At 36.2% G+C, this 21,340-nt stretch overlaps 1 long non-coding RNA gene across 2 annotated transcripts in view; it reads left to right on the top strand.

The window, feature by feature from the left end:
- The window catches only part of LOC131801113 (uncharacterized), a 153,490-nt gene that overhangs the window by 31,052 nt on the left and 101,098 nt on the right, over window positions 1-21,340 (top strand). For both annotated transcript variants that reach the window (XR_009341705.1, XR_009341704.1), the window contains exon 2: window positions 14,339-14,420. This is a non-coding gene — a long non-coding RNA (uncharacterized LOC131801113). The remainder of the gene's footprint in view (window positions 1-14,338; window positions 14,421-21,340) is intronic.

Raw genomic sequence — 21,340 nt, 5'->3', positions numbered from 1 at the left:
TGGTAAGAATGAAATTCATTAAAGAGGGACTACACGTCTAAAATGTTGAATGAAATCTTTGAGCGTTTTTTTTTAATCGTGAACCCTGTATGGGGGAGGTACCAGAAGTAATGGTCCGATCTCTAGAATCTTTATAACAGACATTGGGTTGATGGAACTATTGAGACATTGGGTTAATGGAATATGAGCTTCGTGGATATTCAAAAATTTGACCTATGTGGGGGATGTACCAGAAGGAGTTGACCGATATATCCCATCTTCACAGCAGATATTGTGTTGGTAGAAATAATAGGATGTGTGACATATGAAGAACACCGGATGTTTATTTCGGATTTTATGATTGTTTCGGTTATTTAAAACTTTGACCCTTTGTGGGGAAGGTACCAGAAGATATAATTCGATCTCTGGCATCTTTATAACAGCTCTTGTGTTGATGGAAATATTGAGATATATCAAGTATGAAAAGAATCGGAGGTTAATTTCGTGTTATATGAGTTTCATGAATATACAAAAATTTGACGCTTTGTGGGGGAGGTACCAGAAGGAGTGAACCGATTTTGTCCATTTTAGCACCTGACCTAGCACTGATGCAAATATTTGGATTTTCAAAGTTGGACCAAAATTATCCTTATTATCCTTTTTTCTTCTGTGCATTAATATATACATTTTTTTAAATGTTGACCTTTTGTGGGGGTGTTACCAGAAGGAGTGGAACGATATTGACCATCTCCGAACTCCATCTAAGTTTGACATTAATTTTACTATGTACTAAGTTTGGATCACATCGCATACTCTCTTCGAGAGGTATCGTGCGCACCAGCCAGCCAGACAGACAGACGGACGAATGGACGGGCATCGCTAGATCGACTCAAAAAGTCCCGAAACGGATTTGGTCCAAAGAGACCTAGGATCTAAAACCGTTATTTCGATGAGGCACGTTTTGGCCGTAACAAATGACATAACCCTCTCTAGCCATATGGCTGAGGGTATACAAAGGGTCATAATTTTAAAAACTAAAGAATTAAAAGGAGTTCTTCACACCAATCAAACAAATTTGAAGCCAAACCGATTGGAAAATATGGCATGACCCCCGCAATAAATAAAATCAGGGGATATTTTTTATAAGGGCTGTGTGAGTTATAGAAATCTTTTTTAACTTTGAGTGACTGCCATTCTTCAAATTTCATTTTCGATTGCCTTAGAGAAACCCGAAATCAAAAAATTCTTTGACATCAAAAAGTAGAGATTCTAAAACCCACCAATTTTATGTTTCCCGAAAAGTTCAAAATTTTTGTTACCACGTGTAAAATCATTACCTTGAACTTAAAAAAATTAGTTGAATAATAACGTTCAAAGGAGTTCCGTTTTATGGGTCCAAGACAAAGACGTGATTATCATATAGACGTCGAGGACCATATAGACAATTCTCTTCCAGAAGGGTAAAGTACTCAGAAGGAACTACTTGTGTTAATTTTCAGACCAAACCATTGAAAGAGTTGGCTGCAATAATCAAAATACCGAATATCGGGAGGTACCGTTATGTGGGGGATATACGAATATCGTGGACCCATATATACAATTCTCTTCCGGGGGGTAAAGTACTTAGGAGGAACTCCTTATGTTAATTTCAGGACATGACCATTGAAATATAATAATAATTGGCTACAATAATAAAAATACCGAATATCGGGGGTATCGATATATGGAGGCGAAACGATGTCGTGGACCTTTATAGTCCATCTACGAACTTGTCTTGCCTGAACACAAGATATTGATATGTGCAAAGTTTAGTTTCCTATCCTAATTCGTTTTTCATCTTGCGTGTTTAGAGCAGGCGGACACTTATTATTTAGCTGAGTTAATATATGGAATATATTACCCTCCTTTCCCTCCCTTTTATTTCGAATTTCCCAAATATTATGTTTAAAACTCTTCTTAAACAGAATTGTATCAAGAAATATTCCAAAAAATAATTTGTCATAAAATTCTACTAAAGGTCGCAAGATACATCAAACTTGTCATAAAATTCTACTATAGTTCCGAAAAACATTCAAAAGTCTATATCTGACTTCAGGATTTCATAAATATTTCATTTTTCTAAAATTTACAATATCACTGTTAAGGGATATTAGAATCTAAATGAGTACCTTGTCTTGTCGTACAGGGTGACATGAAAAAACGGCAACCAACCCCAGACTGCTGTCATTTCTAAGCTACTCATCCTACAAATGTTAAAATTATTCCAGTGACAGTTCATTATATAGTTTACAAGCGTACAAAAGCATTTTGGGGAGAATTTTCCAGAAAAAAGTTATTCGTGATAGAAATTAAGCGTGATAGTGTAATTTCTTTATATTTGGATTGGCCACAAGTGGCTATCGTTAGAGCACTCCAGCATTTAAATGTGAATAAATCTTTTGTGTCTCGTACCATGGCACGTTACCGTGATACTGGTAGCGTAGCCGAGGTCATGGAAGTGGACGGAAGAAAACAGCAACATCAGTAGAAATGGTCTAAGAGTGAAGAAGAGACTTGATCGAAATGCTCTTCGCAGTGGCTCGCGAGCTGAACATATCGCAATATCCCATTCGGTTAATATTGAAAGATGAGCTCGGGGTAAAGCCATTTAAATTCCAAAAAGTGCAAGAACTTACACAGCAAGATAAAGAAAATAGACTCAAAAGAGTTGCTTCGCTCGGCCGAAAGTAATGAACTGCAGAATTTCGTTTTCTCCGATGCGAAAACATTCGTTGTCCAGCAGTTTATAGACAAACAAAATAGTCGTGTTTATTTACCAAAGAGGTCAGCTGAAAATGTGCACCTTCAATTGGCCACCAGAACTCGAGCGCCGGCCATGGTGATGGTGTGGGCCGCCATAACAGCCGATGATCGCTCTCCGCTAGCATTAATCGAACGTAGCATCAGAATAAGTGCCGAATATATCACGAAAATATTCTAAAAGTTGTATTAAAGCCTTGGGCACGCAAACATATTGGCCGCAGACCTTGGACATTCCAACAGGACTCAGCTGCATCGCACTCAGTACGCGCCACCCAAGAATGGTTGCAAAATGAGGTTCCTCTCTTCATTTCCAGCGCACAATGGTTACCAAAATCATGGGATCCGTTGGACTATTGTGTCTGGAGTATTTTGGAAAGCAAGGTTGGCACTAAAAAATACTAAAGTGTCGATCACCTCAAGCAAGCGCTTCGCCGCAAATGGGCCAAAATACCGCAGAGCAACATTTGGGCGGCGTGTGACGGTTTCATTGGCCGTTTGAAGGCCAAATTTCGTGTCAAAGGTGACCAATTCGAACAAATCTAAACTTATTCTAAAATTTGATGTTATTTCCCATATTTTTTGCATTTATTCAATAAAATTTAATAAAAAATTATGTCGTTTGACTTTGTTGCAGATTTTTTTATTTCACCATGTATGCTGAATAATCCATTTACAACAAACTTCAGACTAGTTTGATTTGACGGCGCCTCATCTGTATAATATAAGACTAACTTTTACATGTTAATGACTTGTCCGTACTCGTCAAAGTAAATGTTGGCGGACATTAGTACAAATTTCTACAAATTGCAGTACATGCTTTAATGCCAGTCTTTGTTTAGACATCTCCAACAAAGAGAGGGAGATAACATCTTATTCGATTAAACGGACACTGCGTCATTTTCGTGATTTGAGGTTTCTCGGTTTTTTTTTTCGTCAGGACTGAGTTAAATACGTGCCTGACTTTACATTAGTATTTCGCAGATGTGTAAACGCAAATTTGTCTGGCGCTTTGTTTGTTTGTCTATTTGCCAGACTACCAATCTCCGTTGGTATATTAAACCGTCAAGCCCCCTCAATAAAGTCGCCAACCGACAAGAAAAAACTTAAACGGAAAAGAACCAAAAAAACAAGTCAAGATATCAAGATTAATTTCTACAAGATAATAAATTAGTTACACACAACAGCAACAAAGGACACTCTTGCCATTGGGGAGGGAGAATTCCAGACAACGGCTCCAAGAGTTGAAAAAATAAAAAAGGGAAACTAAAACACACTCATATACACACATTCGTACACCCCGAACGTTCGTTCGTACGCAGTACGTACGGAATAAACCAACATCCATCAAAATGGTCCGAGAGCGAGACACCAACTGGGGTCCCAACTAAGTAAAACGACCAAATTCGCAAAACAATAAAAAATCGACACAAAACACAAAACGTGATCTGATTTAAATAAAATATTGAAATGGTTCATAATAAATTGCTTCTAAGCTGAAGATAATGGCAAAAAATGAGATTAGCGGCAATGAAAAAAGGCCGCATTGGCAGCTTTTTATTATTCTACTAGCTAGCTAGCCCTCCAGAGGGTGTTTGATGGCGGTTGTCCATTACATAAGGGAGTGCCACAACATTGAGTGAAATTTGGTTTTCCAAAAAAAAAGACAACATGACAGAATGATTTAAACGCCACCAAAGAGAAAATGCTCGTAAATAACAGACTTGTTTGTGGTATCTAAATTTTCTTTATCACAAAGATGTTAAGAGTAAAAATGGTTAGGTAGGAGTTGAACCATACTTACTATACGATTCAGAATGGTAGCCTATTGGGATTGAAAATGAGGTCAGGATATTTAAGATAAGAATAATTGGGCGATAGCGTTATATGGCGACTCTTCTAAAACTTGTGTCAATATTGACAGTCTTTGGCGAAGAGGTCTTCTTCTAATTTCAATAAAAGTATGGCAAGGATAGAAAACCTGTACCGTTTACCGGGCCCCATGTAATAATGTGTATGTACAGGGTTGTCCATATTCGACGGACCTTTGGGCCCTTTGGTCCCATTCCAATCGACGAGGCTTGTCCGCAGGCAACGTTCTTTGCGTCAATTGAATTTTGTACGGGAACAAATGCAAATCAATGCGAATAATCCGTTGTAAAGTGTACCGAGGAATGCCCAACTGCTGAGATCGGCGTTTTTTGGGATGTTCTTGGGAACTCTCAATCTCTGTCAAATATATGGCGTTGCCAGATGGGTCCGTCGAATATGGGCAACCCTGTATATATTATATAATGCTTGCAGAGGCTAGAGACACCGAGGCTATATAGAACGAGTAAATAAGGAACGAAAGTGGGAATGAGCAGTAGAATTTGACGGAAAGCCACTAAATGTTGACGAAGATTTGTTTATGTTGTATGTGACCTCTCGTACCAAATATACAGGGTGAGATAAAAAAATAACGCCATAATTTTTACATTTTTTTTTAAATTTTATTGAATGAAGGACAAAAATGTCGAAAATAGCATCAAATTTTAGAATAAGTTTACATTTCTTCGATGTGGTCACCTTTGGCACGAATGATGGCCTTCAAACGGCAAATGAAACCGACACACGCTGTCCGAATGTTGCTCTGTGGTATTTTGGCCCATTCCCGGCGAAGCGCTTATTTGAGGTGATCGACACTTTGCTAATTTTAGTGCAATCTTGCTTTCCAAAATACTCCAGACACAATAGTCCAACGAATTGGTATCCGGAGATTTTGGTAGCCATTGTGCGCTAGAAATGAAGCGAGGAGCCTCATTTTGTAACCATGCTTGCGTGGCACGTGGTGAGTGTGATGGTTCCGTTGGAACATCCAAGGTCTTCGGCCAAAATGTTTGCGTGCTCCCTCCAGAATATTTTCGCGATAATATTCGGCATTTATTCTGATGCCACGGTCGATTAATACGAGCGGAGAGCGACCATCGGCTGTTATGGCGGCCCACACCATCACCATGTCCGGCGCTTGAATTCTGGTGGCCAATATAAGGTGCACATTTTCATCTGACCTCTTTGGCAAGTAAACACGATCATTTTGTTTGTTTATAAACTGCTGGACAACGAATGTTTTCTCATCGGAGAAAACCAAATTCGGCAGTTCACCACTTTCGGCCAAGCGAAGCAACTATTTAGCTCTATTGAGTCTATTTTCTTTCTATTGTGGTGTAAGTTCCTGCACTTTTTGAAATTTCAATAGCTTTACGCCGAGCTCTTTTTTCAATATTGCCGAATGGAGTACTGCGATATGTTCAGCTCGCGAGCTATTCACGAGCGACGCGGGTTTCGATCAAGTCGTGGTTTTCCATTCAAATATAAAGAAATCACGCTTGAATTCCATCACGATTTTTTTTTTTTTTTTTGGAAAAATCTCACCAAAACGCTTTTGTACGCTTGTAAAAAATATAATGAGCTGTGACTGGAATAATTTTAACCGCTGTCGGACGAGTGGCTTAAAAATGACAGCAGTCTGAAGTTGGTTGCAGTTTTTTCATCTCACCCTTTTATATTGACTGACATTATGATTACTTACTTTATTGACCGTTCATGGGGGAGGTTCCATTTCGCATATGATATAAATATTGTAATATACCAGATTTGGTATACATATCGACTTTTTCGTGTACTTTATGTGAGATTTGTAATAATTTTGGCAAAATGTTAAAATGTGCGCGATGAGTCAGATACAGAGGACCGAAGTATTCCAATTCACCCAATACTGAGAAAAATATTCGGATGTGCGATAATGCTTAATCAAATGTTTAACCAGTGGTGGAATTCTCTAACCCATTTTTTGAGATACCGACAAATATCGTTATCATAGCTATTTAAGATTTTAACCCGTTGTGGGGGAGATACCAGAAGGAGTGGAACGATACATCCCATTTTCAAACCATCCCATTTTAAAAAAAATATTGAGATATATGCAGTTTGAAGACGGGCTCTAGTTCCACATTTATATAAGTTATAATTATTCCAAATTTGGACCCTTGCCAGAAGGAGTGGTCCCATATATTCCATCTTCACACCATATTTTGTCTTAGTATAAATATTGAGATTTGCAGAGAATTCGATGCTTATTTCGCATTTTATGATCGTTTTGGTTATTCAAAATATTGGCCCTTTGTGTGAGAGGTACCAGAAGAAGTAGTCCTATATCTACGGTATTCACAACAGATCATGTGCCGATAGAAATTTTGGGATGTGCCAATTTTGAAAGCAATTGGATGGTTATTTTCGCTCTTAAAGCTTCATGGATATTCAAATTTTTGACCCGTTGTGAGGAAGATACCAAAAGGAGTGGATCAACATTTTCACAACTGACTTAGAGTTATTAAAAATATTGGGATGTATGAAATTTGAAGACAATCGGACTCTTATGTCACATTTTATATGAGTTGTAATTATTCGCAATTTGGACCCTTTGTTGGGGAGGTACTTGATGCAGTGGTCCAAATATAAACACTAAGTTTGCACAAATGCAAATATAGGGTTGTCCATATTCGACGGACCCATCTGGCAAAGCCATAACTTTTTACAGAGATGTCACATCGCTTAATGACATACCGCGTTTGAAGCGTCAGTCCAAGCAGATTTTTAACATGAACCAATACACGCGCTCTGAAATAGGTGAAATTTACATTCAACAGAAGAAGTCAATTGTGAAAACTCAACGTGCTTTTAAAACATTAAAACATGTGAGAAGTGCGCCTTCTAAGAACACCATTAAGTAAGGCTCTTTTTAATCCGAAGAGGCCATATAAAAGTCGACCAAGGCGATCGGCCGAGAATATCGCTGCCGTACGAGCCAGTGTTGAGAGGTCCCCAAGAACATCCCAAAAACTCAGCAGTTGGGCATGGCTCGGTCCACTTTACAACGGATTATTCGCATTGATTTTCATTTGTTCCCGTACAAAATTCAATTGACGCAAAGAATGTTGCCTGCGGACAAGCCTCGTCGATTGGAATGGGCCCAAAGAGTCATGGGTCCGTCGAATATGGGCAACCCTGTAATACTTTCTCTTTCTATAATGTAAATTATTTTCATTGAAAATTTTGATCGTTTGTTGAGAGGTACCTGAAGGAGTGAACCGATATTGCCCAGCTTCGAACTCAATCTAAGCTTGACTATAATATTACGATGTACCAAGTTTGGACGAAAATGGATACTCCGTTCGAGCGTGCGCAGCAGCCTGCCAGACAGACTCCAAATGTCCTGAAACAGATTTGGTCCAAATAGACTTAAGGTCTAAAACCATTATTTCGATGAGGCACGTTTTGGCCGTATCAAATTATATATACCCTCTCTAGGCTGAGGGTATAAAAATGGAATGTAGCATGACGTATTTACTTCCAGGCTAAGTGGCTGATATCACACATTTGGTGTACCATAAAATTGAAATCGGAGGAAAATATTTATCAAGCATCATAATCAGCAATTTCAATAGGGTTCGTCCTTTGTTTTGTGGAAAATTTTATTTTAATCGGACAATAAATTCGACATGTACTTTGCTTACAAAAATGCATCAAGAGACTGACGGACATACGTCGACTCAGAATCTGATTATCTGATTAAAATCAGTCCGATTTCTTTACTCTAAAAAGTCGAAAAATGGAGTGTGCTCGATTTTTCCACTCCCAAGTGAGAGTGAAGTTCGTTCAAATTTGAGTTGGTATTTCGGAAGTCTGGATACAAATACTAAGCTGATGGAACTTTCGACCAAATTAAAAAAAAAAATACTTCTAGATCTCACACATTTCCAAAGGAGATCAGTTCTTCTTTTCAAACATAATCCCTTCACTAACACCCACTGATACCAAATGTAGTGTTTTTCAATAATTTTAGGACGCATCTAGTACATCTATACATCTGGGTCACGAGTCAGGCGTGCGGGTACGTTTAGATGGCGTGCAACTATCGTGTATTTATCCTGCAGGACATTTGGTATTGAAAATGGGCCAAGTAGGTAAATTTTTGGGTATAGCCCCATATAACTGTACACACAGATTTTATGGAATTTTAAGTTCCTAATGAGTACTGCAGTCTGTGACTGAAATTTGTTCATGAAGGTTCAAGTTTTTATATAGCCCCCAATAACGCTACTTATATGGGGTCTACACGGAATTTTGATGATTTTACCGACATTACTCACTGGAGTTGTTTCATATTTTGTATATGTTCCTAATGTGCACTTGCAAATTATTTATACAACTCTACGTCTTCGTATAGGCCCCAATAACTTTAGAAATACCCTCGTTCTTAAATTGTTTTTTAATAGGCCGCAGATATTTTTCATATGTCAATACTCCATTACGTAGCTGACCAATACCTAATTTTCCGATAATGTCTAAAATAAAGCTCTGTACACATCATCGCTTCGAATAGTTCCCAAGGCTGTAATTGTTTCTTCCGCTCGTTTTCCATTCCCTAGATTTGCCACATAAAAATATTATATACCAAGGGCTAACACTTCCTCAAATAGCAATAAACCTTGGTAGTTTCCAAGTAATTTGGCGCCTGCTGATTTTATATTCCATGCCACACTTATTTTATTTGTTGCTGACAAAGAAATTTAATTTCACTTCAAAGCGAAACTCAAACAAAATTTATCCAACATACGACTCATCCTTTTACGTCATTGTCAAAACGAGAATAGAAGACAGAGGAAGAAGATGAAAAAAAAGACAAATAAATCTCCGGAACATTATATGCGGATGGGGTCATATCTTTTCAATAAGTTTTTTTCTTTTGTTTTCAGTTTCTTGTTTTTTTTGCAAATTCATTTCAGCCGCAAAGCCTCCCATTGAAATGAGGCCAAGAGGGAGATTTACATCAGCAACCGCATGCTTTAAGTTCACTACTTCAAAGTTTTGTAACGAAAGGAATCAAACACAAATAGTCAAAGTGAAATTTATTAAGTTTTTCTCTTTTCCATTTTTCCTTTTCATGTAAAGGCTCAAACGTTGGGAAGAAGGCTGGCGCACAGTTCGTCAATGGCACAAAGGCAAAAAGGGGCATGAAATACAAGAAAACAAAAAAAAAACTTTGAATGTAACACTCCTATGGTTTTGAGATACCAGATTCGTAGTTTATCTTCGTCTGTGAGCAGTTGTTGTTCATCCTATTCTGGGAGCAGTTGTCTAGTTGTTGTTGTTGTTGATATTGCCTTTCACTTTGATTCTTAACGAGTGTCACGTCTTATTTAGGCAAGAAGGCCAGTCGAAGTGGGATGTCTTCTGTCTGGCTTCCAATTTATGTGTGAGGGGGCCCCAAATGTTGAAATGTGCGTAACCAGAGTACATAGACTCCCCCATCCACCCCTTTCGCCATGATCAACTGTAGTTGCCAAACAATTGACTCCCCTATGAGTGTATGCCTAGACATTAACATACACCCACAATATTTACAGAAAATATACTATGTATATTGGCGCCTTGTCTGAGTAATTTTCCAGTGTGGTTGGATTAAGTTAGCATGAGGAGGATGCTCTAAGTTGGAGAGGGATTTTTATACCCTACACCACATATGTCTTTGGGCATTTGTTTGTAACATAAGGAAGGAAGCGAGGTACCCACCCACAGTTCCTCTGAGGATATTCATAGAATCACTTCCTAAGTCGATTTATGCATGTCAATCCGTTCGTCAGTCTGTCCATGTATTTTTGTGAACAAAATGCAGGTCGCATTTATCATCCGATTGAGATGACATTTTTTAAACAATATTTGTTTGGATAAAGCACGAACTCTATTGAAATTGGTGAGAATCAGTTCAAATTTAGATATAGCTCACACGTATACCTTCAGCGGATTTCCGGTTAATTGTGCACCAAATGGCCAATATCAATCATAATGACTGAATGTTGGCACATCCCACCGAATTCAGTCTTAAAGCAAGTCCTTAAAAATTGGTTCAGATATAGCTATAGCTCCCATATATATGTTTGTGGTGTTTAAGACCCTCACATTCGTAATATACACTACACAACTGTAATATTTAGTGCCACATACCAGACATAGCCCAGAAATACCTCCATCAAATTTTATCGAGATCGGATCAGATTTGGATATAGCTCCCATATATATTGTTATCCGATATCAGGTATATAACCCACCAAATGGCCAATATCGGTCTAAATAACTTAAATTTTAGTTCATGTTACAGAATTCAGTCTAGAACTAAGTATATCAAATTTGCTGGAAATAGGTTCAGATATAGCTATAGCTCCCATATATATGATTTTTTTTTGATTTGGTGCTTAAGTCCCTCACATTCGTAATATGTACTGCACAAGAATTATATTTGGTACCAGATATCAGATATAGCCCGAAGAAATCAGAAATTCCTTTGTCATATATATGTTTCAACCGATTTTGTGTTTAAGTCCCTCACTTGCGTAATATGCATTCGACAACAATGATATTTGGTACCAGATATTTTATAGAGCTCGGAAATACCTCTGCCAAATTTGATCAAGATTGGTTCAGATTTGGATATAGCACTCATATATATCTTTATCCTATTTCAGGTTTATTGTGCACCAAATGGCTAATATCGGCCCAAATGGACTTCTTCTGACGGAATTCAGCTCAGAAGCATGTACTTCAAGTTTAGGTGAAAATCGGTTCAGATACAGCTATAGCTTCCGTATATATGTTTCATCCGATTTGGTGTTTAAGTCCCTCATATAAGTAATATGCACTCCACAACAATTATCTCTGACAAGTACCACCAAATAAATTCCCAATATAAAGTTTTTGCTACGGGAGCTCCACTATATACGCATAGTGGTGTAGGGTATCATATAGTCGGTCCCGACTAGTTACTAGTTTTAGGTTGTAAAAAATAATTAATTCGTCTAAATCGTCTAAGCTGGAAAATTTAGTAAAGACCTTCAAAATACCGACAAGGGACTATTTCAGAATCTTCACTCACATTAACATTTTGCTATAATTTTCAAAATGTGATATTATACTTTGCCAGCACTTAAAAGTTCCATAAAATTTGCCCCTATAGGTAAGTAATTATTCAGACTATCAAGGTTTTATTATTATTTAAAATTTTCGGAAAGAATTTCAGATTTTGAGCTCTATTCTTTTACCCAATACCAAATTTTATAACATTAAGTACGCATATCCAAAACAATCTACATCTCTCCATCCGAGACACCAAGAGTGATCCACAATTAATACCATTTAGTACTTTTAGAAAAATTATAGTACGCATTCGCAAAACTACCATCAAATCTCAAGACCAGATACCTAAAGAGTCCTTAATATCAAATTTCGGAATTCCTGCTCAAACCCTTCGCCCAATAATCAATATAGTAACACGTAGTACTTTTCGAAAATTATAGTACACATTTCCAAAACCACCTCCATATCTTAACCACAGATCCCAATAGTGAACTTAACATAAATTTTCGGAATTCCAGCTCTATCGGTTCACACAAATCTAAATTGTATCAAATTTAGTACACATAAACACGAACTTTTTACATACCCTTCTAAAACTTTCTACATGCCCTACTACTACTTTCGTACCTCAATCATACAATCCCTTAGAAATCGCATTATCCTTATCCAAATCTAACTAAATTTAGAACAATTTAGTTCACATAAATATAAGTTTTCAAAGCTTCCTAAATAACACAATCCTGCACTCCTACAGTAATTCCAATTTCAAATTTCAGGATTCCACCCCAAAGGCGAGTTGTACCAAATTTATTACCATGCCGTATACATATGCACGAATTTCAATTTCCAAAGCTGCCTCAATTTTCCAATCCTGCAATCCAACATTAACCTTACTTCCAAGTTTCAGGATATTAGCTTTATCGCTTCACCCAAATCTAAATTGTATCAAATTTATTACCATTTAGTATACATAAGTACGAATTTCCCTAATTACCTACATCATACAGAAATCTTATTTCCAAATTCCAGGATTCCAACTTAACGGGTTCACCCAAAAATTAAATTGTATAAAATTGAGTACCATTTAGTAGACACAAGTTTTAATTTCCAAAACTACCCAGTCACCTCAAATGTAGTGTCATTTAGTACTTTTCGTGCACATAGGTACACATTTCGAAAACTACCTGCATATCTTAATCCTACAGGGCAATAGTAATCTTATTTTCAAATTTCAGGATTTCAGCTCCATCCGTTCTTCCAAGTTCAAATTGTACTAAATCTATCACCGTTATGTGCTTTTCGTATAAATGTGTACACACTACATCGACTCTTTCCCTTAACCTTGATTCCCACATCAAATTTCAAATTTGAAGCTCTAACCGTTCACATGATACGAAATGGTACCAAATGTAGTACATTTTAGTATTTTTCGTACACTTACAGGTCCATATCCAAAACTCTTTGGTGCATCTATCATATACTCAACCAATGACCCTCATTCCAAATTTAAGAGTTTAAGCTCTACTGCTTCCTCAAACATAAAGGGTACAACATTTAGTACCTTTAATACATTTCGTACCTTTTCTGACCCCTTCGGACCAAGGGTAATCCTAACCCACAATTTTAAGATTCTAGCTTCAGCCGTTTGGCTTTGATGAATCGTTAAGTCAACCAGTCAGTAAATTTCTCTTTTATTAATATAGATTGTGAAAAGTCTTCAACAGACCGACGGTAGTAACAAGTTAGTGGAGGCAATAACAATAATAAATATCGTCCAATTTCAAAGTTATACAGAATCAGCCCATACCATTTTATAACTAAGAATTTTAAATTATTGTGAATCATTTATATAGCGAAGAGGGGTTTCGACTTGATTTAAATTTGGCTCATCACTTTGTAACAGAACTACTTTTACCGAAAAATATTTTTTAATATAATGAAAACTTTGGGTTTGGTTGTCAGAAAGTTTTGTTTTACAAAATAAAAAAATATTTTGGGATTCGTCATTTGAAATTAATTTGGAAAATAACTATTTTTATAAAAAATAGTTGGAGCAAACAATTTATTCTGAAGGGAATTCTATGTCCTGTGAAAGGACGAAATTTGACCTGAATTTGAAAATTGGATGATCAATATCCTTCACAAAAAAGGACTCACTCTTTATATTGAATATCGAATGAGGGTTTAGATTTCAGTATCCACCAACGAGGACTCCTGCTTTAATAAAGTCTGTGTGAATTCGGAATATTTTGAATATAAAAATTGGATGATCAATATCCTTCACAAAAAAGGACTCCCCCATCTTGAATACCGTATGAGGATAGAGAATTCAATATCCATCAACAAGGACTCCTGCTTTAATATAATCTGTGTGAACTCGGAATATTTTGCATATGGAAAACAAACAAAGAATGTACTAATTCTGAAACCGAAAGCTATATGACCATTTTAAGAAATCATATCAATGAATAAGTTCCTGTAATGAAAAATTTGTATACGAACACGTGTTCCGGAGAAGAAACAAGGAATTTATTTATATTATCTGATGATATTTGATGCATTATCTACTAATTTCTAATGGAATTTTTTTATACATTTTCCTTTCCAGATATCGGTTTAATTTTAAACAAACATGTCGGCCGAACTACAATCGACAAGCCTTTGTCGAAGCAGCTTCAAATTATAATTCTGTGAGTATTAAATGAAATTATTATCTATTTTTATCTTTGTATGTAAATTCCATTAGCAATTGTTATCTGTTCATGTACCTAAAATTTACGTAGGAAAACTTACGGATTTTAGAGATTTTATTCATTTGTCATAAATTATTAAAAATTTTAATTTTTTTCCAAGTATCTTAAATATTACACTTTTGTTAGATTCGAAATATCGCCATAACATGATTTATATTGATTTTAAATATGGTATATAAGGAATATTAAGGAAGTTGTGTATGATGTTAAACAATATCATTTGGTGTTGCCCATGTTACAATAAACAAGTTAAAAAGCAGTAAGTTTGGCCGGTCCGAACTTTGAATACCCTCCACCATTTGGAACGAATTTGGACATTTTCAAAAAATAAAGTCCGTTAAAAATTCTGTTAAAATCTAAAAAATACCGAATACTACCGTTATATGCGACATGGACCTACATAGGCTTTGTTTGTCAAAAGCCAATCCCATATTCAAATTCAAAGCATAGACAATTTTCTGTCACAGACTGTAGTTCCAATTACGACCTATAAATGCGTAATTTGAAACTACTCCGGTGAGTAATGTCACTAAAATCATGAAAATACAAAATCTCGGGAGGTACCATTATATGGGGGCTATACGAAGACGTGGACTTGCACAGACAATTTTCTGTCTTAGGCTGTAGTATCCATTTCAAACTTCAAATACAAAATTTGAAAAAATTCCGGTGAATAATGTCACTAAAATCATGAAAATAAAAAATATCGGGAGGTACCGTTATTTGGGGGCTATATCAAAACGTGGACCTGCACAGACAATTTTCTGTCATAGGCTGTGATATCAATTAAGAACCTCAAATACCAAATTTGAAACAATTCCGGTGAATAATGTCGCTAAAATCATCAAAATATCGAATAAAGGGAGGTCCCTTTATATGGGGGCTATACGAAGACGGGGACCTGCACAGACAATTTTCTGCCTTAGGCTCTAGTATCCATTTTGAATTTCAAATACCAAATTTGAAACAAGTGCGGTGAATAATGTCGTTAAAAACATCAAAATACCGAATATCGGGAGGTACCGTTATATGTGGGCTATATCAAAACGTGAACCTATATGACCATTCACGAACTTAACCTGCCTACTCTCAAAATAAATATGTGCTCAAAATTTTAGCCTTCTATCTCAAATCGTTCGAACAGATTACAACAGAGAAACATACAGATAGACAGACATACAGACGGAGCTACAGATGGATGTCGCTAAATCTACAAGTTACAAACGGGATGACAAAGTTAATATACCCTCCATAGAATGGTGGACAGAAAGCGGGCATGGCCTCCGGGCTGTATTTCTTTATTTTTACGACGCTGTTCTACCTCCTTATTGTACCTTGCCCTTACCTTCAGCCTGTGTCAGTTTGTTTAAATATGTTTTGACTACATTGTGCTTATTAACCCTTGGTGGAGGAAATGTCAAAGGAGTGTACCCATATTATCCACTTCTCATCTCATCTGAACCAAGTCTGATATAAATGTGATATGTGTGAGGTACCTGATATATTGGACCAAAGCATTTCACTTCATCTAATGCTGAGGCTATGAGTCCCTTTATAACGTCCCTCCCTATTCAAAGTATTTAGAAGATTTTGAATGAAATCAAATCTCCAGAAATTTTAATATTTTTAGGTTCATTGAGAATACAAACTCTTTCGTTGTCGATTCACAATTCAGAACATACCAATTTTCAGTAGCTCGAAGTTTTGCGTCAGAACTTCCAAAACAAATAGTTGCAATAGGGTATTTCGTTGAATAAAATATCGAGCCCAGCCTATTGGGTAATTTTAAGGGTTAAGGTCTATTTGGAATATATCCTCTCAAAATATGCCCAATGTACGTATTGATTTTGAAGTAGCTTCCACTTAACGTTAGATCCTACAATTGGTATTCTAAGTCCCAGTTTAGTGTCATCCAGTATTTAGCACATTGCTCATGTAACAGCAACCAAATATTTTATATAGTGCGCTGCCCATTAATTTTGGCGCATGGGGTTAAATGTAATTAAAGTTCAGCTCAGATTGTTTTCAGATTTTAAGTACAGAAAGCTGGTTCCGCATTTTAGGAGTAATGATTTGATGCTCATTTTTCAACATTGATATAACTCACTACAAATCACTTGTTTACAACTATTTCTTTGACCATTACCATTCGAATGAATTCAACGAAACCATCGTTCTCAAAATTTTTTGTGTCTATTCATGCATTAAGTCTGGCCTGCTGGTACATCGTTTCTGTCTGCTCAAAAGTTTGCAGTATTGGTATTTGTTGAACAAAGAAATTTACATGATGCAAAAAAAAAAACGAATCTTGGAAAGGAATTTTATTGTTGATTGAATTTCTGCTTAATTCGAATAGCTTAAAGATTAGTTAAAGTCCAAAATTCAAATACAGTGCAAAAATGTAAAAAGCAAAGTCTTTGTCTTTCTAAATATTCTATACTTGAATCAATCTCATCTCAGAATTCTAAAGATAGAAAAACTTTAAAAAAGGAACAAAATAATAGTCTCCATAACTTCGAAGGAAATACTGCATTTCAAAGAACGGCCCGGTCCACACCAAAATATGCTCGATGAGCCGCCGTCTAGTGGTGAGCATGTGTTTTTCAACAAATAAATCTTCACCATATATAGAGGGCATATTAAGTTCGTTATTTCTTTCGTAATTCATCGAAACAATAATTTTAGACATAACAAATTATACATACATTCTTGATCAGCGTAAAATTGTAAGACCATTTAGCCCAGTCCGTCCGCATGTTGTCTCAAGCTAGAGTCAAATCGAGTAATGATAGAAAGCTACAATTTGGCACAGATCAGTATTTTTTGTGTGCAAGGAGGTCAAGTTCGAAGATATAACGATACCCAGATATTCGGTATTTTGATTATTGTAACCAAAATTTTCTGAAAATCCTCAGAAAGAGTTCCTTCTAAGCACTTAACTCCCTTGGATAGTATTGTCTATATAAGTCCACGATTCGGTATTTTTATGACTTTAACGACATTATTCACCGTATTCAGAGTTCGTCTATGCCAGAAATTGTCTATGCAGGCCCAGTTCTTCATATAGGCCCCATATATCAGTACCTCCCACATTCGGTATTTTGACGATTTTAGGTACAATATTCACCGAAATTGTTTGAAATTTTGTATTAGAAGTTAGTCCTTGTAAAAATATTGTTTAAAAAATCCACGGCTCGGTTAATCCTTGAAAAAATTTTGTTTAAAAAATCCACGGCTCGGTTAGTCCTTGAAAAAATATTGTTAAAAAAATCCACGGCTCGGTTAGTCCTTGAAAAAAATATTGTTAAAAAATCCACGGCTCGGTTAGTCCTTGAAAAAATATTGTTGAAAAATCCACGGCTCGGTTAGTCCTTGAAAAAATATTGTTAAAAAAACCACGGCTCGGTTAATCCTTGAAAAAATATTGTTTAAAAATTCCACGGCTCCGTTAGTCCTTGAAAAAATATTGTTTAAAAAATCCACGGCTCGGTTAGTCCTAGAAAAAATATTGTTTAAAAAATCCACGGCTCGGTTAGTCCTTGAAAAAATATTGTTTAAAAAATCCACGCCTCGGTTAGTCCTTAAAAAAATATTGTTTAAAAAATCCACGGCTCGGTTAGTCCTTGAAAAAATATTGTTTAAAAAATCCACGGCTCGGTTAGTCCTAGAAAAAATATTGTTTAAAAAATCCACGGATCGGTTAGTCCTTGAAAAAATATTGTTTAAAAAATCCACGGCTCGGTTAGCCCTTGAAAAAATATTGTCTAAAAAATCACGCCTCGGTACTACAGTCTGTGACAGAAAATTGTCTATGCAGGTCCAGGTCTTCGTATAGCCCCGATATATGGTATAGTATTTTGATGATTTTAGCTCCAATATTCACCGGATTATTATTTTTTATTTTTCAAATTTCGTATTTGAATATTGTATTGGCTTATGACAAAATCTGCCTATTCAAGGCCACGTCTTCGTATAGACGCCAATATTACAGCTATAATCAGTATTTTTTAGATTTTAACAGAATCTTTTATTTATATAATTTTAAAATATGTTTTCGAAATGGTATTTTGGATGGTATTCAAAGTTCGGTCCGGTTGAGCTTTCTGTTTTTTTACTCCTTTTGAAGGAACTTTAAAAATGTCCAAAAAATTCCGTCCAAAAATACCGCTGAAAGGAATACGTTATATGGGGGCTATACGAAGACGTGGTCCTGCATATGAAGTTAATTATTATCATAGGCGGAAGTACCCATTTCAAATTTTAAATACGCAATTTGAAACAATTCCAATAAAACATATCGCTTAAATCATCAAAATAGTGAATGTCGGGGGGTACCGTTGTATGGAGGCCATTCTATATCGTGGACCTGTATATACAATTCTCTCACAGGGGATAGAGTACTAAGATGGAACCGATTGTGTGGATCTTCAGACAAGTCCATTGGAAAATTTGGCTATAATCGTCAAAATACCGAATATCGGGAGGCATCATTATATGGTCATTATAGACAATTCTCTTTAAGGGGGTAAATTACTCACAAAGAACTTCTTAGACGATTGGAAGCAAACAAATCAAGTCTATTCAAAACCAGGGCGTTTTGAATTTTTCGAAACATACATTTATTAAACAAAGGGGCATTTGTAGCTCACCTTGAATATGGGTGTGCCAAGTTACACATAAATTAAATAATTTCATTATTCCAAGTCAGATTATCTCCAAGGCATTTCACCCATCTCATTTACCTCAAACTCATTACTCTTGACAGAAAATGCAGCTTTTAATACAAGCCCAATAATCATTTTCTTTTATCTCATAAAATCTTAAAGCATACTTTTAGGCTGAAATTCTTTTAACGGTTACAGGCATACCAAATAGGGCGACAAATACAAAACAAAAGTCCAAAAAAATACTAAATAGCCGAAAATCCCTGATAAGAGCGAAGAATTCACAGAAATTCACAACATATTTTTATGGTTTCATTTAAGTCGAACGGCTTTTGTGCCATCAATGATCAAATTGATAAATTAATATCAGTTAAATGAAATCATAACGCCAACAAAACGCCGATAACAAGTGGAGCGGCGTGCTGTCGTAATGGAACAGCCCGCATAATGACACCATTACATCAAACAACCACCGACCGCAACTCCAAATGAATGAGACGAAACGGCCACCAAGAACCGCATTACAGCTTTCACAGGCATAATGAATGGCCGTTGTTCTAAGTCAAATATGGATGTGAAAGTCTTAATATATTCTTCACATACACACACATACGCACGCAAACGATAAAAGCGATAAAACATCAAACGATAAGAAGGCGAAGGAGCACATAAAAACCGAAGTAATTGCAGCCACAATCGTTATACAGCACAGTGGATTGAATACAAGTAGCATGCATTTTGGATATGGTGTGTCCCACATCAATATTATAATATATTATAAAAGAGCAAAGTAATAGACGGACTTACTGACTGAAGGTAAGGTGTCAGATAAGGCTGGGTTTTCGGAAATTCGTACTAGAACATTTAGTATTTGTGTTGTTTAATGCTTTTTAATTGTTAAACCGGCTGATGCACTAATGTAGCCGATTTCCCAAGTCTACTAGTCCCCTATAATCCGGACTATGAGGTGTACGTGCTCCCTACGTTATGGGGAGGTAGCCCTCTCGGTCGGCAGGGGCGGGAAAGTGAGGCGCTGGGAACGATCGAAAAAAAAACAGTTCGAGAAGTAATATGGTCCCCTTTAAATTTGAGGAAGCAGTAAAGATATAAATCTTAAATTTAGAATGATGGTCACTGATGGAGAGCATGATATATGTACCAAAGGGTTTTTGGAAATCCGCACCATAAGTGTACAAAAAATACTAAAACGATGTAGTACGGTACCATTTCGCATCATTTGAACAATTAGAGCTAAAACTTGAAATTTGAAATAGGTGAGGAGCAGAGGGTATGTAAGGAGGTAATTTTAGAAGTGCGTACTCATGTATGCGAAAAGTACTGAAAGGTACTAAATTTACCACAATTTGAATTTGGAGGACCGAATGTAGCTGGAATCCTGAAATTTGAAATTTACAATACTGACGGAGTGTAGGATTAGGATATGGAGGTGTTTTCGTAATTTGTACTTATGTGCACGAAAAGTACTAAATGGTACTAATTATGGTACAATTTCGATTTGGGTGAACCGATAGAGCTGAAATTTGGAAATAATTGCATTTTAGGACTGAGGGAGCTTTTGGGATTGTGTTCTACAAGTGCACGAAAAGTACTAAATAGTACTATATTGGGTACAAATTGGTATTGGGTGAATAGATAGCGTTTTAAATCTGAAATTTGTATTATGGTCGCTGTTCATGGCAACATGAAAGTGATTGCGGACATATGTACTTCAATTGTACGAAAAGTACTGAATGGTACTATATTTGGTAATGGGTTAAGGAATAGAGATAAAATTCTGAAATTTGATATTTGGATTACTGATAGTATCTGCGTTTGATATTTGCCTGTGGTTTAGAAATACACACTATGTTTTTACGAAAAGTACTAAATGGTACTAACGTTGGTATTGGATAAAGGTATAGGGCTTAAGTCCTGAATATCAAATTCTCAAAAGGTCTCCGTTGCTATCTGGAATTTAGATATGGAGGTCGTTTTGAAAATGTGTACTATAATTGTATAACTATACTAAATGATACTTAATTTGGTATTGGGTGAAGGGATAGGGTTGGAATCCTGAAATTTGATATTTATGCCACATTTTGTGTCTGTGGTAAGAAATGGAAGAGGTTTCGGAATTGTGTACGCTATTTGTACGAATGGTACTAAATGATACTAAGTTACATATTTATAAAG

The sequence above is a fragment of the Musca domestica genome, unplaced genomic scaffold (assembly GCF_030504385.1).
Source record: "Musca domestica strain aabys unplaced genomic scaffold, Musca_domestica.polishedcontigs.V.1.1 14, whole genome shotgun sequence".
Taxonomy (NCBI): Eukaryota; Metazoa; Arthropoda; class Insecta; order Diptera; family Muscidae; genus Musca; species Musca domestica.
The sequence above is the reverse complement of the archived record's forward strand: the minus strand, read 5'-3'. Positions and strand labels throughout refer to the sequence as shown.